Genomic DNA, 20,734 nt, shown 5'->3' with positions numbered 1-20,734 from the left:
TCACCTTCTCCAGGCACACAAATACGATCATATTATTTTTTCGGCAAACAGAGGGCACAAAAATTCCTCAAAAGCTTCTGAGATCTCTTGAGATCCTATTAAATCTTCTAAAACCGCACACGACATCATTTCAAAGTATAATGTTACATGTACATTCTGAAACGTTTCTGAAGTATTTTTATTGTAGGTATAACGACCGTATGAAATCCCTGAAATTGCAATTGTAAATCATCGAAATCGCTAAAGCCACGTTATTTCTTTTTGAATCAAACGAAATCTTATAGAATTATATTTTAAATTCCCACGATCCGAAGTGAAGATGAGATGTTTTTAAATCTCGACCAAACCTCCTCAAATCCTTGGAACTATATTGCTAATTATTTGCCGCAGTGATTTGAAATTGCTTGAAATCCTTGAAAATATTTCGAGTCCAAGTAAACATTTGTAAATTTTTTATCAACATCTCACGCCGCAAAAATTTCATCGTTAATTGAATCGCGTTTAATTTCTGAATTTGATCGTGCATAAGCGTTTCACAGAGCTCAGTTGAGTTAATCGATTAATTATTTCGTCAGCGATTGATTGCGGTGCGAATCTCGTAGTGTAACACGGTTCAGACATCGGAGAAAGTAAAAATCGAAGATCGATAATTGATCGATAGATCGTCCAGCAGCCCAGCACCGCGTGCAAAAGCGTACCTAGAAGAATGAAAGATAAAAAAAAAAAAAAAAAAAAGAAATGAAACCACGCCAAAAATTAATCACTGCCTCGATCGGCTTTTCCAGTATTTCGAAACGAGAACGAGACCCGGAAGCTTCCCGCTATTGCATATCGACCTTTTTACCCTGTAAATGATCCTCGTTGCACACTTTATATGGGCGAAATTAAATCCCATCTACACTCGCAAATAACGCTTCATTTCTATCACTCCGCCTTTCGTAAATACTCCACTTTCTATTTACCACTCGCATGTAGGCACCGCCTGACGATACAATTTTCCATATCGGTAACGTCCTGAAAGAGTTCGAAAAAAAGATGAACCAACAGTCGAAAGGTCGAAAAGTAAAAATGAGACAGCGGATCGATGAAACGCGCGAAGAGGATAAAATCGGCAACGATATCCTGTCATTGTGTAAAAAAAAATGAACTGACGCCAAAAAAAAAAGACAAAAAGTAGAACAATTCAAATTTCTGTGAATCTGTTTCTGAGATTTTCGAAACATGTGAGAAAATTTCAAAAAGTCTTACAAGCATATAGATTTGAAAAAATCTTTTGCAGGATGGAAAAATTCATAATAATATCAAGAGAATGACGTGATTTGAAAAAGCTCCGCGATGCGGCGCAAAAATGTAACGAAAATTTTGTGCAATTTCGAATGACTAATTGATTGATTTGTGTGAAAGCTGTATTCGAACGACCGCTAACAGCTTCTTTTTTCCTCTGACGGTGATCGTTTGCTTTGGTATACGAAATTCGATGAAGCTTAATTATCGTGAAACCGTGGAAAAAAAATTCTTGCTTTTCGTTAATCAGATACAGCCCAGCTTCAAAGTATCGAATTTTGACGAGCGCTGTAATTTGGTTATATCGTTTATAGTTTTGCTAGTGCGAAGCTTCTCGCATTTCGTATTTGAAAAGTGGGTCAATTAACGCTGACAGCTTACGAGTGGGGTTACAGGCTCATCGTGTACTCTGACAACATGGCGGGGAGCAGAGCTTCCGGAGTTTATATGAAAGTGTTTATTCATTCCGAAGGGACAATCTGGTCAATTGTTAAATTAGAACGGTACGCAGCGTCGCATCGGGTTAGAAAAAAAAAAAAAATAACTTCGCGAGTGGCGTGAAACGTTAAATTTTTCAACAGCTGTATTATTGACATTGAAGGTATTGCTCTAGAAACTCGAAAGATTCGTGGTCACGTGACTTTGTGAATGAAATATGACGCAGGTTATATTCTTACAACACCTGTGGAAAATAAAAAAAAATCGGGCGTGAAATTTCGATATATAACACCGAGTTTTTAGTTATTGAAATGATCGATAAAGAAAAAGATTGAATTTTTGTTTTTCAAGACACATGTATCATACTTTAATCTAAATCTTGTTAATAGAAATTTTCGATCACATCTTTTTTAGTCATTTAAGTATAAAAAATTTCGGTATTATCAAAATCTCTCAAGGATTCCCGTCTGGATAGAAATTTTTTATAAATATGAAAAACTGTGCATCTTAGAAACCAAAGAATCATCTACTGACAATTTTTATACTCAAAGTGGGACAAAGTTTCTCCAAAGTTCGAACGTAATAAGTAAGTATGTACAATTTTCAGAGCATGTTTGGAAATGTAATAATTCCCACACAAAAATAAGAAAATCTATAATTCTAGAGGAACGTTTTTTTTACCGATAAATGCTCGAGACCGTATTTCTAATTCTTCATACACTCAAGGTGTGTGTCGACAGTTTGCGAACAGTAAATTTTCGCAACAAGTTCGTCAACTCTCCACAATTAATCATCGTGAAATAATCTCTTTGAATATCTCGCGATTGCGAGAAGGTATTTTTCACACCGATAGACACACTGATTTCACCCAAGCATCCCGTCACTGTCACCAACAGAGTAAATGAAAACATTAATTCCGTAATGTGAAGTACAGGCAGAATTCAATGAACTCCCATCAGTTTCCTGACACCTCGGATTTCAAAGGTCGAGAAGCGGCGACAAAAAAGAAATTAAAAAAAAAAAAAAGAAAAATTAAAAACAAAAACAAGCAAACAGTTTGCAAAAAGTTCGCTTATTCGTCACGATCAATCATCTTTTGGAAGATCGAGAAACTTTTTCACAGCGGTCGCACTTCCCGATTTTTGCCAAGTATCCCACCGCTGTCACCAAAAAAATCCCGAAAATTCGAACAGAGACGAAGTTACGAATGGAATTCGTCGAATTGACGCGTCAATCTCCGCTCCGTACTTAGAGTTTCTTCAATTTTCCTCCCAATGATGGTGTACTTGAAAGAACATAGAAGTTCCGTACCTGCTTTACGTGAATCGTTGCAAGAAAAAGAACGTTCAGCTATTTCGAAAAGCCGCGGGTTAAAACGAAAGGACGCCGTCGTCATGGTGAGTGGAGGGGATCGATATTATGGTGGGGATGTTGGGAGGGTTGAACGAGGCGCTGGCAACCCGCTTCGTAGGGATGATGCGGGGGCGGACACAGCCTCCGAGCTTCGCGGCGCCGTTAGCTGGACCAGTTACTCTCCGTTCGTAGACGAAGCCTGTCGTGCGAAGGTGACAGACAATGCGGCAGGTGTTTCATCGGTGCCTAAAATTCTAACCTGCGAATCGCGAGGCCTGCAACCGGTTAAAGGTCGCGTTGAGCTTTCGAGCCATTGAGAAGAAGAAGAAGAAGAAAAAGCTCCCTCAATTCTGTGATACTGGGTCGACGTTGACTAGCTAAAAGCGTGGATTCGGGAGCAGCGTCAACGAATCATTCGTCCCCGAGTCCGACGACAGGGCGAACATCCCCTGGACAAAATCGAGCAAGAAAGCTCGGTAGGAAAGCTCCCAGTGGTGACGGTCGGAAGCCCTGGTCCTCGAAAGTGTCGAGGGTCTTCTCCGAGATCAGCAGCCGGCGCAATCTAACTTGGTAAACGGTTTTTGGCCGCTCGAGGTTAATGCCGCGTTAAGAGAGAGAGAGAGAGAGAGAGAGAGAGAGAGAGAGAGAGAGAGACCAGGAATTACGACCCGTCGACCCGGCTCCAGTGGTTCCTGCAGTTCAACCGGAAGAAGACCGACTTGAGGTCAGCCTCGTGTTTAAGGTCATAGTTGAAGAAACTCTCTTCGCCTGTGAAGGGCTGGGTGGGTGGGTGGGGGGGTAGGAGGAATTGTGTTGTGATTTTGTGATACCCTCGTCTCTTGTCCGTGATTAAACCTGTCCAAGGGAAACCGCGAATGAATATCCTTCTTCAAGGACGCGAGGAAATTGCCACCATGAAAACCGGAAGTGGTGAGTTCAGTGCCTTTGCTCTTTACCTTGCGTGTTGTACCCAAAGTGTCACGTTTCGGTCTTCCCGGCATTCCGACGCCGCGAAGCGTCGCTTCGCAAGCTCGAATCTTGTCTATTAGGTGTTAAGCTCTGGTGCCACCATTGTCCTTTCGGCTTTGAACAATCGGTAATAGGTCAGAGGTGATTTACACGTATCGAACACATCAAACCTGAAAAACGGTTCGCAGGAATGAGTCAAGATTTTTCGGAAAATTTAGGACCACATTGTGAGGTCAACGATTCCATGTCTAGATTAAACGATTTCCTACAATATTTAAAAATCTGAAAATCGCTCACAACGTTCGGCTGGTGGACGTGGAAAAAAAATTTTCTGCACTACTTGGGGAAAGAATGTCAACCATTTATTTTACAACCTGGGAACTTTTTTAAATCGTATCTCACAATCTTCACTGAACACTGGCTATCAAGGAAACGAAAATCGTCCTGCGGTGTGCTAAGTTCTATTCAAGTTCGTGTGCTGACAAGTCGGTTCGCTACCCTTTTTTAGAAATTACCGACCATCCTTTATCATTGATCATATAATGCTTCGTGACTCGATTAAAGGCATGGTTAGAAAAAGAAGCAAAATTGATTGTTTGAAATTAATGAATGCACGACATTCCACAGACGATTAACTGCTTTTCAAATCACTTTTTATAAACAGTCAACACTTTAGTTGCTTTGACGTTCATTTTTATTCTTCTATACTTCATTCTTGCTCCCAAGAGTTTTATTTCCGAGTTCATCAGGGTGACCTTAAAACTCGCGATGTGACGGAGTAAAGATTTTATCGCTTTGCGAGGAGTGCAGAAATAGTATATTACACAACGAGTGTGCAAAATTCGTCATTGCCCGCGATATTTTTTTTTTTTTCTTACAACAAAAATGTAAAAATGTCAACGAGGTGCGCGTTTGGAAACAGCGAACAATTTCTCTACCAGCGGCAAAATACTTATTTCACTAGTGGGGAAAAACAGTTTTTGCGCACTTCTTTAGTTAAAAAATAGCGTCTTTTGTACATTTTCAGCAGGCGGTAAAAATCGCCTATTCTTACGTCAGAGTTTTCAGTAATTCTTGACGTTTTGAAATGAGGAACAAAAGTTGGAAATGTACAATAGACTGCATCTGAAATTGAGTCGTCGAGTTTATGGAGGTTTCAGTCTGAGACGTATGGCTCATCCGCGGAATCGTCAGCAGCTTTGAAGAACAATGGAACCGAGGGAAGCATTCTTAACCGCCTCTTACACCCACCGTTATCTCTCTCTCTCTCTCTCTCTCTCTGTCCGTCTTCTCTTTTTCTGTATATATACATATATGGGACATTCCGTGACATCTCGATCGAGATTCCACGTCGATGTCACAGATTCGCTTTATAATTTTTCGTATGCAAGTATATGTCGAAAAACGCAATAGCAATTTTTTTCAGAATTTTTCAACCAAGCTTGTAACAAAAACTGCCACTTTCGAAATATCTGAAAAAATTCAGAAAAATCTTACCAAATACAACGAAATTTTTGATACGTTTCAGAAGACGGAGATTTCACAACTTCGAACGATGAATAAGAAGAATGTAAACAAATAAATATTATCATCATCAAAATTACGTTATTATTATTATTATGAATAAAAAAGTTTGTGTTTCTTCTTATGTTAAAAATACAATCGACAAATAATAATTTCTTATTTCTCCTATTCACCTATCGAAGTTATGAAATAACCGTCTTCTAATTGGTGTAAAATTTTTTTTTTATATTTTCAAACATTTTTTGGACTATCTTTTCACATTTTAGAAAGTGGGGGATTTTGTTTCAAGTTTTTAAATCATACTTCAGATACGCTGGATCGAAAAATTCATAAAAAAAATTGCGATTGCATTTTTCATCACGTACTTTGATGGAAAAAATTACAAAGCCAATCTGGGACATGGAAGTAGAATCTTGATCGAGATTTCATGGAATGCCCCATATACACACGAACACCTACAACTTTCGCAGTAACGCTGAGAGTCTAAACGCCTGCGAATCTTCTCGGCGAGTATCCGTTCCTCCGAATGGAGCACGGTAGGAGCTTTTTAAGCCCCGAAAGAAGACGAAAGGAGACGAGGAAAAGCGGCTCAGGAAGGGTAGTAAAATGGAGACGAAGAAAATCGTCCTTCCTCGTGTCCGACGGATTAAAGAAGATCTCTTTTCTTCCAAGCTCTACGAATATTCCTGCTCGACTTCACCTCGGAAAATTTTTCCCTTTTTCATTCTTCTCCGTGTTCATGCAATAACTATTATTTTTCATAACGCTGAGATTATAAATCGTCACTTTGAAATTGAGATATCTATTTTTTATTTTCACCCGTAATCACGACCGAATCCTCAAATTAACTCCGCGTCTCACGATACTTTTCAACCCTCTCGAATATCGATATGTGATTACATGTAATAATTACAATCGCACGTATAATCAGTAAAAGAAAAAAAAAAAAAAACAAAACTTTTTCGCTCGTCGCATTGAGTTCTTATTTTCTATCGTCTCACGAGGTAAAAAATGATGAACGTTGTCGTAACGAAACATTTGTAAAAAAAAATCACTACTTTCTTATTTTTACAACAATTTTGAACGAACTGACATTGAAAAATATGATTAATTTCCTTTTATTACGGTTCAATGAATTTCAACTAAATAACAGTTCTTACCAATTTCAACATGATCGTTATTGAGGCAATTTCAAAACTGCCATCAAGGAGTTGTTTTCTCCAAAATACACAAATACACGTACCAACACATTTTGCGTTATCACGGTTTACCAAATTTCAGACAATCCTAAAAGTGCAAAATAACGATTTTTCTCAAACACGAATCGTTAGAAAAAAAAAAAGTAGAGATAAAGATGGAGAAAGAAGGTGAGAGGAGAAAGGAAAAAAGGTGAACAAACAACGGTGAAAGTCGAAAGTTAAAATCTTTTCAAATCGGAACGTCGTTCCCTCGAGTGCTTTTTTTCCCCCCACTATCTTTTACTTGTTCCTTACTTCTTCCTCACACACTCTCTCTCTCTCTCTCTCTCGCTCTCTCCTAGTTCCGAATTGGTTTTCGGATAGAAATGGATAGCGTTGCGCTGAGTATGGCGACCATATATATACAGGACCGAAGTGATTCGGCCGAACAGTTTATAGCCGGTTTATTGCTTCGCGAAACATTGTTATCACCTCCGGTCTCGTTGTCCTCAATTTCCAAGTCACGGGTCAACCCTTACCGTCGATTTCTCTTCCACTGCTATTCCTTCTAGTCGCCCTTCCTCGCCCTCCTTCAAAAACATAAGTGTAGAACCCCTTGTCCTACCCTTCTCAAAATTTCCCTCTCAGTCTCCCTCGTCCCCTTTTTCGTCGTCGTCTTTGACGTTCTTTTATTTATTTGTTGTTGTTGTTTTCTTCTTCTTCTTTTTTTCTCCTCGCAATTTTTCTCTTGTTTCATCACCTTTCTCCGAGAAATTCGAGCAGCGTGTGTTTGTCTGTTCGATACTTGAGAGTAGATTGTACGTTGTATGTCGAAGAAAAATTGGAAGAAGAGAGAAAAAAAAGAAACAAGAAAAAAAAACAAAAAAAAAAAAAAAATAGATAAATAAAAAAATAAAAATTAAACGAAAGAAAAATGTGCAAAGCGGAAGAAAGCGAACAACATAGGAGAAATAAACGTATCTATTTTTTCAATACGCGACGACGGAAAAATGCTTCGAGAACGTTTTCTTCCTGGAGTTGGGATATAGTTATATACATATGTATATCGGAATGCAGGATCGAGACGGAGTCAGCAAAGAAGGGAAAAATCCATTCGCGCTACGGCAGGAAACGAATAAAACCAAGAAGAAGAAGAAGAAGAAGAAGAAGAAAAAGAATAAAGAAGGGAGATAAAAAATCCCTCATTATCCCTTGTCGCGCGATAGTTGGGATCTTAACGGGGGATCTTTTTTTCATACGTACACTTCTATGTGCCGCGTATTTGTGTACATATGTACATACATATATATATATATATATATATATATATATATATATATATATATATATATATATATTTATGTATATTTATATATGTAATCAAACATCTTACGTACCTACCTATAAGCAGGGATGATCAGGAATGCAAGGTCGTGAAAAAATGAGGGGAAAAATGCGCGTCGGCTATGATGGTTATCACTCGAAAAGATAAGCGGGGCGAAGCGCAAATTAAACGTGAAATGAAGCGAAAAGCGAACGGCAGAGGATTCGATATAATCCAACGTTTCAATTTCTATTCAATTATCTATTTTATCGATATAGGTGTAACCGGAGAATCTATAACCGTTATATTCGACGGTTACAGTCTGATTCTATAATGAAATTCCGTTGCGAAAGATTGAAAAAGAAAGTGATATAATGATCGAGTTCGAATTTTTCAAAATAAATAGCTTACCTCGTGGAATTATTCGATCTAAGTATTTTTGAGAGTTTTTACTAGTTAGACTGGCTATTGCAAAATCAGATTTTGAAAATTTTAAACTGTGGATCCAATGTGGTGGAAAATTTCAAATTTGTTCGAATACGGTCAAAATTCTGTGCAGGAGTTTTCGGGAACGCTGATTGGATTTGCCGTGATAAATTTTCAAAATCTAATTTCAGATTCGTAATCAGCGACCCCGGAAACCCTTGTACAAAATTTTTTCTCCGTACTCGATCGAATTTCAAATTTTCGTCCGCCATATTTTCGATCCTTCTTCTCAAATTTTCAAATGTGATTTCCGATTCGTAATCGACGACCTCAAGAACTTAATTGTCACGATTTTTTTTTCAATCAATATGTTTCTAACAATAACAATTTACATTATATCGCAGTAATTACTCTTGAGTATTGAAAACCTACTACAAGTAAATCATCAGAAATGGCAACAAAAAAAAAACCGCAAATAAATATGTTTTCAAACTTCTCTAAATATACAAAAAAAAAAAAAAAAACACTGACTCAAAGGGTTAAACGATTTCGCATCAAAAATGTAAATGCTGTGTATTCGAAAATAACGCTCTGTTTCTAAAAAATTTATTAAACGCTTCGTACTGTAAAAAATAAACTAAAAAATCGCCACAAAAAGAAAAAGCAAGAAAGAAAGAAAACGAAACAAAAAAAAAAATAAAACAAATACGACCGTGTTTATCACTAGTTCCAAAATTGTTTCGAACATCCGGCGATTCGCTTTCAGTGAGTTCGCTTCAAGCCGCAAACTCGATGCGTCCATGATAAACAAAACCGAAGCCTTCGAAAGGTTCGCAGCGTTATCAGTCTTGTTTTACTTTTGCTTTTGGCGGTCGTTCCTCATGTTTGGCGCTTTGCACCGGCTTTCGAGTTTCGTACACACGCCGACCGTTATACACAGACTTAACTGCAGCCGCTGCTGCTGCATGCCATTAATTTGTTTTACACGACTTTCGAGCTGGTGTTACATACGGTTAAAGCCAACCGGAAGTTGAACGTCCGCCTCTCGACCCCGGCCAGCAACTATGGAAAGTTAATGGAACAACAAACTGCGTCTGTTCATTTGCTTCGATTCAGTTTCTCCATCGTGCCGCTTAAATCCGGTACTTCCGGTTCATTATTAACTACGTTAAATCCGAATATTATTTCCGTGAGATAATAAACGTTTCACCGATCTGGACTTTTTTTAAAATTTTTTTCAACTTTTTTTCTCAACACCAATGAGAAGCAAGAAGAAATTATATTCTTGGAATTATTATCATGAGTCTGAAATAGTTGGAGTGAAAATCGATATCTTTTTTAGGTTTCAGGCAACTTTTCATCGTGATTGACGTTTGAATCGCTTTCAAATAAATTCGGGATTTTTTTTAACGGTGAAAAAAAAAAAAAATTCTCCGCGGAATTGAAGAAGGGAAAAAAAAAACATATTTTCATCTTGATACCGTGCAGTAGTTGTATATTTCACTTTTGCAAGATTCCCTTTCAATTTTTATTGTAAACACGTGACGCTTCGCCCGAGTTTCACTTTTGCTTTCGCTATTGCGAGTATAAATTCAATATAGATATATTGTATACATATATATATATACACGTGGCGGTTTAATACTTGGATGGAATTTTCTTATTTACGAAAATATACAAGGACAGGTTTGAAATTGAAGTAAAAAGAGATGGATGGGTACTAAAGGCGAGAGAAACATAAAAACGTTCGAATCCCGAAGTAGAATATTTTTTTCTCCCTTCGTTTCTTTCAACTTTGTATTTATCAAATTTTTCAATTCATTCAACAACGTACCATCCGTTTTATTCACCTATGAAGGTACGATAGTATAAACAAGTAGTAAACCACAAGAATCGATTCGTATGAATAAAAAATGTGAACGATAAAGAAAACTCGAAATTTGCCGAAATCATTGACGAGGGAGAATCGAGAGTATCAAAGTGGATATAAAAGGGGGTTTGAATGTTGAATAGAAAAAAAAAAGAGCCGCGAAGGATCGGTGTTATTAATGGGGAATTCAAATGTATGGAAATATCAACGAGGAAGAGAAACTTTCGAAACTTTTGCTGATAATAAAAAGAAGGGAATATAAGCGAGGTGTATAAGAAGTTCGAAACTGTGTTTGTCTTGTGTGGATAATAATAATATCTTCTCAATATTGTCAGTGAATATTTCAAGTCTGTTCTATATTTCCATCTATCAAACTCTTGCGATCAAACTTTCGAGTAAACCATAAAAATTCACCGTAACATGAAAACATGGAACGGTCTGTCCGGAAAATTTTTTTGTCGTGAATTTCAAACCACACGAATTTGAAAGATAATTTTGCTGAAATAAAATTCAAGACTTTTCCCGTCAAAGAATGCACAATTCCCTGACGTTTTTTCACAAAATTTAAGCAACCTCAGACTGCCTTTATGACCAAAAGTTAGTCCAAGTAGTTAGTTACAGTCTTCGATCCAAACTCAGAGTCACGCGGTATCAAGTCCACGCGCAAAAGACGCATTGGATTTCCGTGAACAATCTACGCGCAAAAAGGCACGATCGATTGATCAGTCAAAAATCCTTAAATATCTAGGAATTGTCGCAAATTTCTGTAGAGATCCAATCCGCATCTGCGTCTTGTTGAATCCGACACATTGCGATGCGGATTGTTGTTTACAGATGCGAATCAATTCTGGGAGGCTGGTTGGAGGGCATGCATTAATGTGTGGCGTGACGGTCGGTGGTCCTCTTCGACGCGAAGTCTTCGAGCTCAGCATCTCTCCCCATCTAGCGTACCACGGAACGCGATAGATGGTCCAGAGATGCGTTTTGCCCATTCAGACGATCCCAGAAATCAATTGAATGGAATAATGATCGGTAATGACCAAATAATTGAATTGAATAACAATTGAAAAATGGTTGCAGAGTGCATAAGTGAAGTGCACAAGAAATTGTAAATTTAATCTTGTTAAAATTCACATGCTTAAAAATGGCCCAGAGACTCGAATACGGAGTCTTTGGGGAAAAAAATCTCTGTGATCGTTTGACGCTGTGAATTACAAAAGTTAGTAACATCACGGTACGTCGCGACCTTCCTACCCTTACCCGTTTCCCAACGGAACCACCCAACGGAAAAGGGAGACTCACACAAACATGCATAAACCCCGCGACGAATCCCAAAACGTCCACCTACCTACCCGGTTACCTATATTCGATCTAAACGATTCTCCATTTTTTCCAACACACATCATTCTTCATCATTTGCGCCGTGGTCGCTGACTTACATTTTCGTTGGTTACCTGTTGGGAGCAAAATGTTTTTGTATCGTAGTCTGCCTACCCATTGTCAGAATGAAGTATCGCGGTAGTATCCCGCCAACTGTAAAATTGTATATATTATCTTAGTAAATTTTGGCAGACTATCGGTACATCAACCTTTTGTAAGATGGATTAGAAACATCCTGTACGTTAATTCGTATTTTTCTAAGCGAGCTAAACCTGCAATTGATCAATACTTGCTGGCCGTCAAAAAGTTACAAATGATTCGAGACATAACAGGCAGTTTGATTAAGTTACATTATGCCAGACTTTGGAATTTTATCAATCAAACAATCATATGAGTACGATTAATCAATAACTGGAATATATTCAAGCCTCAGGTGGATCCACCGCTTAAACGACATCATCGGTAAATTCAAACGTAGATTATTACATCAGTTGCGAAACACAATTCGATCTCGCGAGTGCCGAGTAAGCGATGGTTACCTGTCGCGATGCTCATTCCACTTTTAGCAACGTGCGAAATTTCTAACTTCAATTAAGCTACCGTAAATTAAATTGCGGAAAAAAAATTATTCGACTGAAAGTCAAGCACGTTGCGATCGTGAATGAGCCTATCCATGCAGCTAAAAAATCGTAGATTTGTGTAACAGTTGTTACCGCCACGCCACGTGACAGAGGAATCCCAGGGAAATACCCGTAACCTGACACATGCAAACTCACCGACGTTGCCGAGCAATGGAGAAGTTACTCGGATGTCTCTGCTTAAATCTGGAATAAACAAAAAAGAAAACATGAATTAATTTAGCAAATTGGCTTTTTAGTTGTCAAATCAATTATTACTCGTGTCTACAACCATATTTATCGACAAGACCGAAGCTAGCAGCCAGAATTAACAGCCAAACGTTCTCGTGTTTATTCGCATAAGGTAGTGAAATCCGAAAATCAAAATTTTGTGAAATACCTCGAATCCCCGATACTTTTATATAATTATGAGGATAAAACAGTACCCCATTTTTCTATTCCCAAAAAATTTAACACATTTGGCTGCTAACATTGGCTGCTATAGCTTCAGCTTAATTATTTATCGACTGCATGTTACGCAAGATCAAAATTTCGGCTTCGATGTGCATACATACCACTTTGGATTATCACACAATAAATAAAAGAAGTATTGTTACCTCCTCTGGGCTGCTCCACACTTTACATGTTGTAGTTCTGGCAGCATCTCAGGCTGAACAGTGGAACACCGCACATTTTACACTGAAAACTTTATAAAGCTATAATCTAAGAATCCGCACCGTAATAACACTTGATTCTACACTCACTCCGACTTTCTGTGCTTTAGCTAGCTACCTGATCAGTTGAATATCGAAAACGTGCCAACAGTGCAACTACGCATTCATCGAAAACCAGCGAACCGAAAATAAAAACAACACCGACCGACCCAGGAAGAGGAGAGTCGATATCACTCGTTGAAGTTACACCAAGCAATGAAGACACGAAACTCACAATCAGCTTTGGTATCCGCAGTCTGTTTACACTTCGACAACTCGTCTTGTCTTTGGGTCACGCCCTTCGATAATCACGCGGTTTACATCCCCCACTCTCTACATTCTTACAAGCAAATCTGTCAATAAGGCCACGCAGCAAATGCAATGTTTTGAATCTTCAACAGTGATTGGTGGGAGGCCTCCGATTTGTGGAAAATCTTTTCCCCTCTTTCCTCGTTTCGGCCCTATTGAGAGAGTGCACTGTATTCAATAATGAGTATGGTGGGTTATAAATTCTATATAAACTAAACAAGGTAAATATATAGGAAATTCCCTGACTATTCCCGCTTTTGCCGATCCGTCCCCACCGTGAAGAAAACAAAAAAAAAAAAAAAAATTTGTGTTGTTCAAACCTCAATTTAGCCGTATTTATAATCAAATTTTACCCTTTACTCAGATTACGAGTACTAATAAATGTAAAAAATGACATCGGTATTCCCATCTACACATGTTTTGTTATCATTGTTATTTCACAATTTTCAAAAAATTTCCCCTCCCCTCGATCTTTTGCCATGAAATTGGAGCAAACATTAGGCTGGTAAGAAATTAGCCTGATTATTAAAAGTAAGGGTGAATAAAAATTCGCTATACGTACCGTGAAATTGGACGCGTAATCATACAACAAATTGCATCCGTAAACATATTTTTTCGCACGGTAAGTGTACGCGTGTGTGTAATAAAAATAAAAATAAAAATAATAATAGAATTAAAATGTACGTTTAGTATTTTTATTTTTCTTTATTTATTTTTTTTTTCCTCCTTGCAAATTGCGGAGCAAATATTTGAATTAAAAATTACATTCGAATAAAAAGATGTCAACCGTTATGTTGGACCTGGTCCTTTTCCCCTGTATCTATGTATTACATGCATAGTACATGCATGTATTTACCTATTAGGCCGGTTTTACGAACCGGAAATACTCCCTAAAAGGATTTTTAACCACGTGGGAATTCCACCGCACCCTTCTCCAACTTTTATACCTTGACCTCTTTGGGTAATTAACTATTAAATTGGTACAACATCCCGTTTCATCCTGTTTCCGAAATTATTACTCGACCCCTTATAATACAGACAATCAACCGGCCGCGTACAGATCCAACGTTCTACAAAACTGAAATTGATATTTCTCGTCAACTTGATCCGTAAAATTGCGATTGCTTAATTTTTTTATTGGTACAATTTTATTGCGAAAATAAGAAGAAAAACACACAAAAAAAAAAAAAAAAAATTGATTCAAATAAACCTCAACATCTCATAGGAAATTATATTGAACCAAAAATCAAAGTTGTTGAAATTTTCGGACAGATTTTTGACGAAAAGAGAGAAAAAAAAAAAAATTTTAATCCAAAAAGCTTGTTTCGGAAGTAACAAATTCTTTCGGCAAAACAATGAATAAAATTACATTCTGCTAAGCCAATTTTTTTGTCGATTCCAAATGAAGTGCAATAATGATTTTTTGCGCAAGTAGAGTAAATTTTCGTAGAATAGAAATAAAAATTACGACAACGAACTCGGTCGTAATAAAATTAAGTAATTCGGTTCGGTGACTTGACGGAGCAAAATTCGCTTTTCCACTGGGTTTGATTTGACGTGGATTTCGGTAGAACGAAGGTCAAGTCGTGGGCTCGTTAGGGTGGACAATTAATCCCAAATTAAGGGCTTCGAGTCGTCGTCCGGCTATCGCTCCAAAGATCACACGCATTGTAATCCGCAAACCGGACCCTCGAAGTTTACGTATGAAGGTACAAGGCAGTAAATGCCTGCAAAGCCGGCATCGTCGGTCTTCTTCAAAGGCGGATTGATTCGATGAAATCTCAAAGGAAAAGCCGGACCCAGCAGGACTGAGAAATTCATTACCACAAAATTTATTCCGAAATTCCGAATTTGAAAAGTCTCGAAAGCGCCGAATTCCGAATTTTTTCGTGGCGAAACTTGAAGTGAAGAAATCCAACTTTGACGAGACATCAAAGTTCCGAAAGTACAAATGTGAGAGAATTTAAAAATCTGAAACATCGAAATTCCGAATGATCAAATATCGTTCTTGTTTGTTTTGGATTTACGATGTTTTCACTGATTCTGATTTTTTCTGATTTTCGGTTCTTCCCATGTTTCACACCCACTCGTTGATTGAACTACCCTCTGTGAGTATATTTTAATTTGTCGGAATTTTGATATATCGAAACTTTTTTATCAGAATTTCGCCCTATCGGAACTTTAATTTACGAAACTTTGCTCTATCGTAACTTGAATTTTCGGAATCTTGCATTTCGGAACATTGTTATTTCTTCAAAGTTTGTTCTCTTTACCTCAAGTTTCGCCACCAAGTAATTCGTAATCAGTCGCTTCGAGAACTTTTTGAATTCCAAACTCTCAACACCACCCCTGAAATTCTATTCCTGAATTAAACACCTGCGCTGTTAATGAGTGAAAATATTTAGCCACGTGAAATCGCGCAAAATGCCTGTAACACTGTATAATTGCAAAAAACAAATACAACAAAAAATCTCAATCATCAGTCAAGAAACCTTTGAAACTTGCATTAGAGAATTCTCAACTAAAATAATTACGAAACGAAGGATATAAATTTCATTCTCGTAACATAAAATTTTTCGGTTTCATCTTCTCATTTTTACAACCAATTTCGAACAACTCACCGACTTTCGCATGTGACAACATCGGAGCGATATTGATCCCGGCGAAGGGATGAAAAAAAAAAAAGAAAAAAAGAAGAGACAAATATTTGCGTAGCTTTTTCAGTTCCTTCGTAAAAAACAGGATGATAAAAAATAAAGAAGGAAAGAAAGAATGAAAAAAAAAAGGAAAGAGAAAAATGGATATGGTACATAATTTAAAATGCACCCCGTTGAAAAGCTCTAAACTACAGCCGGGCTTCCATGGGGGGATTGCAAGCTCGGGTGAATCGTTCAATAAAGTGGTTCGTAGTTTGATGTAGCGGTTCGGAAGAATCGCGGTGAATTACCATTCGCCTACGTATGCAAATCGTCGGTATATAACATATATATATATATATATATATATATATATATATATATATACATACTGTTTCACGTGTAAAACATTCATCAATTCTTGAAAAATAGAAAAAAAAAAAAAAACGACTGTCCCGAACTCCCCAGGAGACGGAAGAAGCTTTTTTTTATCTTGTTTTTTTTTTTTTTTTTTTTCAATTTCTTATCGGTTTGTTTTTAAGACTGTTCCTTTTTTCCTGCGTATTATATGCCTATTCTTATGAGAAAAAAAGACAACATATTCTTTATTATGGTATCTGTTCTTGGAGTAGCCTCGAGCTTTTCGCAAGGTGCGAAATACAAGGATGACATACATCGGGGAATAACGTGACACAATCGTTACGCGCGTCATAACGTTGAAAGCTTTTTCCTGGAATCGTGAAGCACGAGGGTGCGGATCGTAGGTGCCAAGAGAAATGCAACGCCCTGTTCAGCCGGGTCATTAATTAATTATGGAGGGATCCCTAATTGGAATTCCATTTACGCGTGTGCTTAAGATTCAGCGAGCGAGGCTCGTTAATAAAATTTCAACGCGTTGAATCACGTCGGTGAGGAAATGAAGAAAAAAGAATAAGCAAGTAGGAAAGGCAGTTTATTCTTTTTGCGATAATTTTCAACGCAATTAAAAACGGAAACGTCGGTCGGTCTGTCAGACAAGCTTCTGCGATGAACTCGAAAATGGCCGGGTGAAAAATCTGAAACGCACAGAACTTGGCAGTCAGATGAAAATCTTTTGAAAGATAAATTGGAGGAAAGAAATTTATTAATTTTCTTCAAAAGTAAATAAACATTTAGAAAAATGTAAAACATTGAATATCGATTTATTACCGATAGAAACGGACGTTGAAATTAAACGGGACATGGCAATTTTTCATGCCCGTTATTTCGTTGTAAAATTCTGTAAGCTTCAGATTTTTTCATCGGTCCGTTTCCAAGATCGGCGTGGAAGTTTTTCGAACAGACGGACAGGCCGACATTCAAAACAAAAAAAAATCAGTTCTTCTGTTTCCAAAGTTTCGAAAACGTAAAGATTCGTTTAAATTAGAAAAATTCATAGAAAAATTCAATTTAAACCGAAGTCAATGTAAATCTTCTCCGTATCGCCAAACGTGACGTAATAAAAAAGAAACAGAGAGAAGTAAATCTTCAAATCGCAAGGCCGAGTCCAAGGATTTCACTGAGAAGCAAAAAAAAAAAGGGAAAATATGTAAGACCTCCCTCACGTTTGACAAGTCTCTCAGGAATAGCGGATCACACGAGAAAAATCAGTAGTAAAAGCAAACGGTCGGATCAGACGCGGCGCAGAGTGATATTAAAATTTCTCAATACCGATCTACCAGCGAATTTATTACGTACTCCCTCGAACGAGGATTGAATCAGTCTAGAACATCGCGAGCCGTCCAGTTGACCCCGTCACCGATTTTGACGTACAATTTTGAAGTCGGCGTGCGTTGAATCGGGATTGCCTCCGCGAGTAAAACGAACGATGATTGAAAAAACTTGGGGGTCTCAGAGACCCCGCGCACGTGTTGCCTATTGTTTTGCTTTTTATATGCTTCGACAATTTCTCCCACGTCCTCCGTAATTTTTTGCTAAAACTGAGATTGGAGTTTATTTCTGAATTGTTAAATTTCGTCACAGAATTTTCTTCAAGTCGTAACTGTGCACGACGTAACGTTGCGTAGAGTAATAACGTTCCAAAGTTTACTTGGGTTTAAGTAACCCCGTGCAAGTAATGTCGAAGTTTTCACCTAGGTGTAAGTGACCAGGGTTAAATGATATAGTCTATTAGTGTTGAAGGCATTACGCGCGTAGCTTTAATGTGTTCATATACTAATAATAGGTAAATGTAAAACGTATACATGGATATTCGCTCGGCGCTCCCTTTTCCCGAGTTTCTTTTTACGTTTTTTCATTAATCATATGTACACATCTTTTATATTCTTCACACATACGTTATATATTTACGTATACACATACCGTACTATATTCTCATTATAAAATTCTTCAGTTTTGAAATTGGATTGAATTCAAAGAATTTTATGTGCATACACACACACATACATAAATATACGTAGGTAAGTTTGATATATATGTATATATAAAGTATAGCGAGAGAACTGCAGCTTACTTATAATTCGGTCGCTCCTGCTGGTGCTGCAGAAGTCATTAGCAGAAACACTTCTCTCTGGGATTCGCTGGTTGAATAATAAGTTGGCAAAATGAAAAGAAAGATGGAAATGGATGAAAGGCGAGGAGGAATAAAAAAAATTTTGTAATGAAATTCAATTGGGAAAAAATAAATAAATAAATAACTAATTCTCACTAATTATGTGCTGCGATTTGAAGATTGCGATCCTCGGGTACATAATAGAAATAAAAAACACCCGTGCCCAAAGTAAACACAAATGTTTGTATTATATTATACACTTGATATTTGAGAAGGATTTCAAAGTCATTCGATCATTATTATTATTATTATTATTATTATTATTTTTTATTAATATTGTTATTATCATTATTGGTAAAAGACATTTGTAAAATTTAATCAAAACTCAATCGGAAAAATATCGTCGATCTGTTATAAAATAATGGAAAGAATGTTGTTGTTTTTTTTCACATATTACGAAGATGCTTTTACATTACTCGTCAAATTTTGCGAATTTCAAGATTTTTTGGTCACAGCCCGAAGAATGTATTAGGTATGATTATTACCTAGTCGAAAGAAGCTTGGACCGAGTGAAAGAAAAAAAATGTTTATACTTTTATTGAAGATAAACAGCGAATTTTCAGCTGGATCAAAAAATTGGCAAAATTGAAAAGGAGAAATTTCGGATTACGGGTGTTTATACGAAGAAAACGGAAAGGGGTGGAGTTGAAGTTGAGAAATAAAACTTTTGAGAAACAACAAAGTTTCGAATGGTCGGAAACTCGATGGCCCAATGTTCCGAAATGGAAGATTTCGAAAATTCAAGTTACCATTGAGCAAAGTTCCGAAAGAGAAAAATTCTGAAAAATAAAGTTTGGATACAGTAATATTTCGACAAATTAAAATATATTCGCACAGCGTAGTTTACTCGACGAGTGGGTGTGAGAAATGAGAAAAACCGAAAATCAAAACGACCCGGATTCGTAACGTAAAAATATCGAAAATCCAAAACAAAGAAAGATCAAATTGGTGAAATTTCACCAAGCTTGAAATTAACAGATCTGAAAATCTTGGATCATTCGAAATTTCGATGTTTCTGATTATTAAATTTTCTCATTCTTGTACTTTCGGAACTTTGACTTGTCGAACTTTGTCCTTTTGGAACTTTGAGCGCCGTATGAAAATTTGATATTTCGTCAAAGCTAGACTTCTTTATTTCAAGTTTCGTCATGGAAAAAAATGTGGAATTCGGAAATTTCAACCTCGCCCAACGAAAACCCGCGTGATCACAAAGCGTGTATTCTTAACGTATATATATATATATATTATATATATATATATATATATAAAAATATATATGAACACAAATTAAACGTACCTAAACATTCACCGCGAAACGTTTAGGTACGTTTAATTTGTGTTTGCGGTTTTCATACGCCGGGGAAAAATTCCAGCATTCGGGGTGTCGGCGAAAAGGGTTCGTCGTTTCCCTCTTTCCTTTCCGTCCTTGAGACTTGCATGTTTGTGTGTTTACCACGTACCTGAAAGTGTAAAAGAGACGCGGGATGCCGGAAAGCTGCGGATATTTTTTATGTATACGCGTGCCGTTTATTTCCGTTCTTTTTCGTTTTTTTTTTCCACCTCTTGCCTTCTCCCTTTTTTTTTTACTTCTTCCTTTTAGTTTTTTTAACCCCTGTGAATTTCACCCCTCGGATCATTTGACTCGCGCCCATTTGAACCGCGGAATTTTTATTTGCTCACGTGTTTCGTCCCTTCTTCGAGCGAGTCTCGGTATTTTTCGTGTAGGAATGTGTTTTTTTCTTCTTTTTTTTCCACAGTCAGGCGGGTGCTAATTTTTTTTTTTTTTTTCAATCATCGCGAATTATTAAAATGCGAAAAATCAAGTGAACAGTTTGAAAAAAACTTAGAATTTGAACAATCAATTGATCTCTGTATATAATTCATCTACATCATTGAAGTGATTTTATTTGAGATAATATCAGAAGGGAAGAAAGGCGAATAGTTGTTTTATTTATTTATTTATTTTTTTTTCCTATTCGTGTAAACTGTCAAGAAATTTATTACGCGCACATGTTCTACACATATTCCGCGTGCAAATCCTCGTTATTTTGTTTCGAATGACTGCTCCGAGTGAAAAGCAAAGGAAAATGTCCAAGATATGCGGTATGCAAGAGAAATGTGCT

General features: G+C 37.2%; 1 protein-coding gene across 6 annotated transcripts in view; it reads left to right on the top strand.

Moving 5' to 3' along the window:
- The window catches only part of LOC124309369 (glutamate receptor ionotropic, kainate 2), a 246,677-nt gene that overhangs the window by 30,101 nt on the left and 195,842 nt on the right, over positions 1 to 20,734 (top strand). For 5 of the 6 annotated variants that reach the window (XR_006909229.1, XM_046772980.1, XM_046772976.1 and 2 more), the window contains exon 1: positions 3,885 to 4,005. The exons of the other annotated variant lie outside the window; for it this stretch is intronic. The gene's annotated coding sequence lies outside the window, so the exon portion shown is untranslated. Of the gene's footprint in view, positions 1 to 3,884; positions 4,006 to 20,734 lie in introns of those variants that run through there. 6 annotated transcript variants of the gene reach the window in all.

The sequence above is a fragment of the Neodiprion virginianus genome, chromosome 7, assembly GCF_021901495.1.
Source record: "Neodiprion virginianus isolate iyNeoVirg1 chromosome 7, iyNeoVirg1.1, whole genome shotgun sequence".
Lineage (NCBI taxonomy): Eukaryota > Metazoa > Arthropoda > Insecta > Hymenoptera > Diprionidae > Neodiprion > Neodiprion virginianus.
Note: the sequence above shows the minus strand (reverse complement) of the source record. Positions and strands in the feature narration are given on the sequence as shown.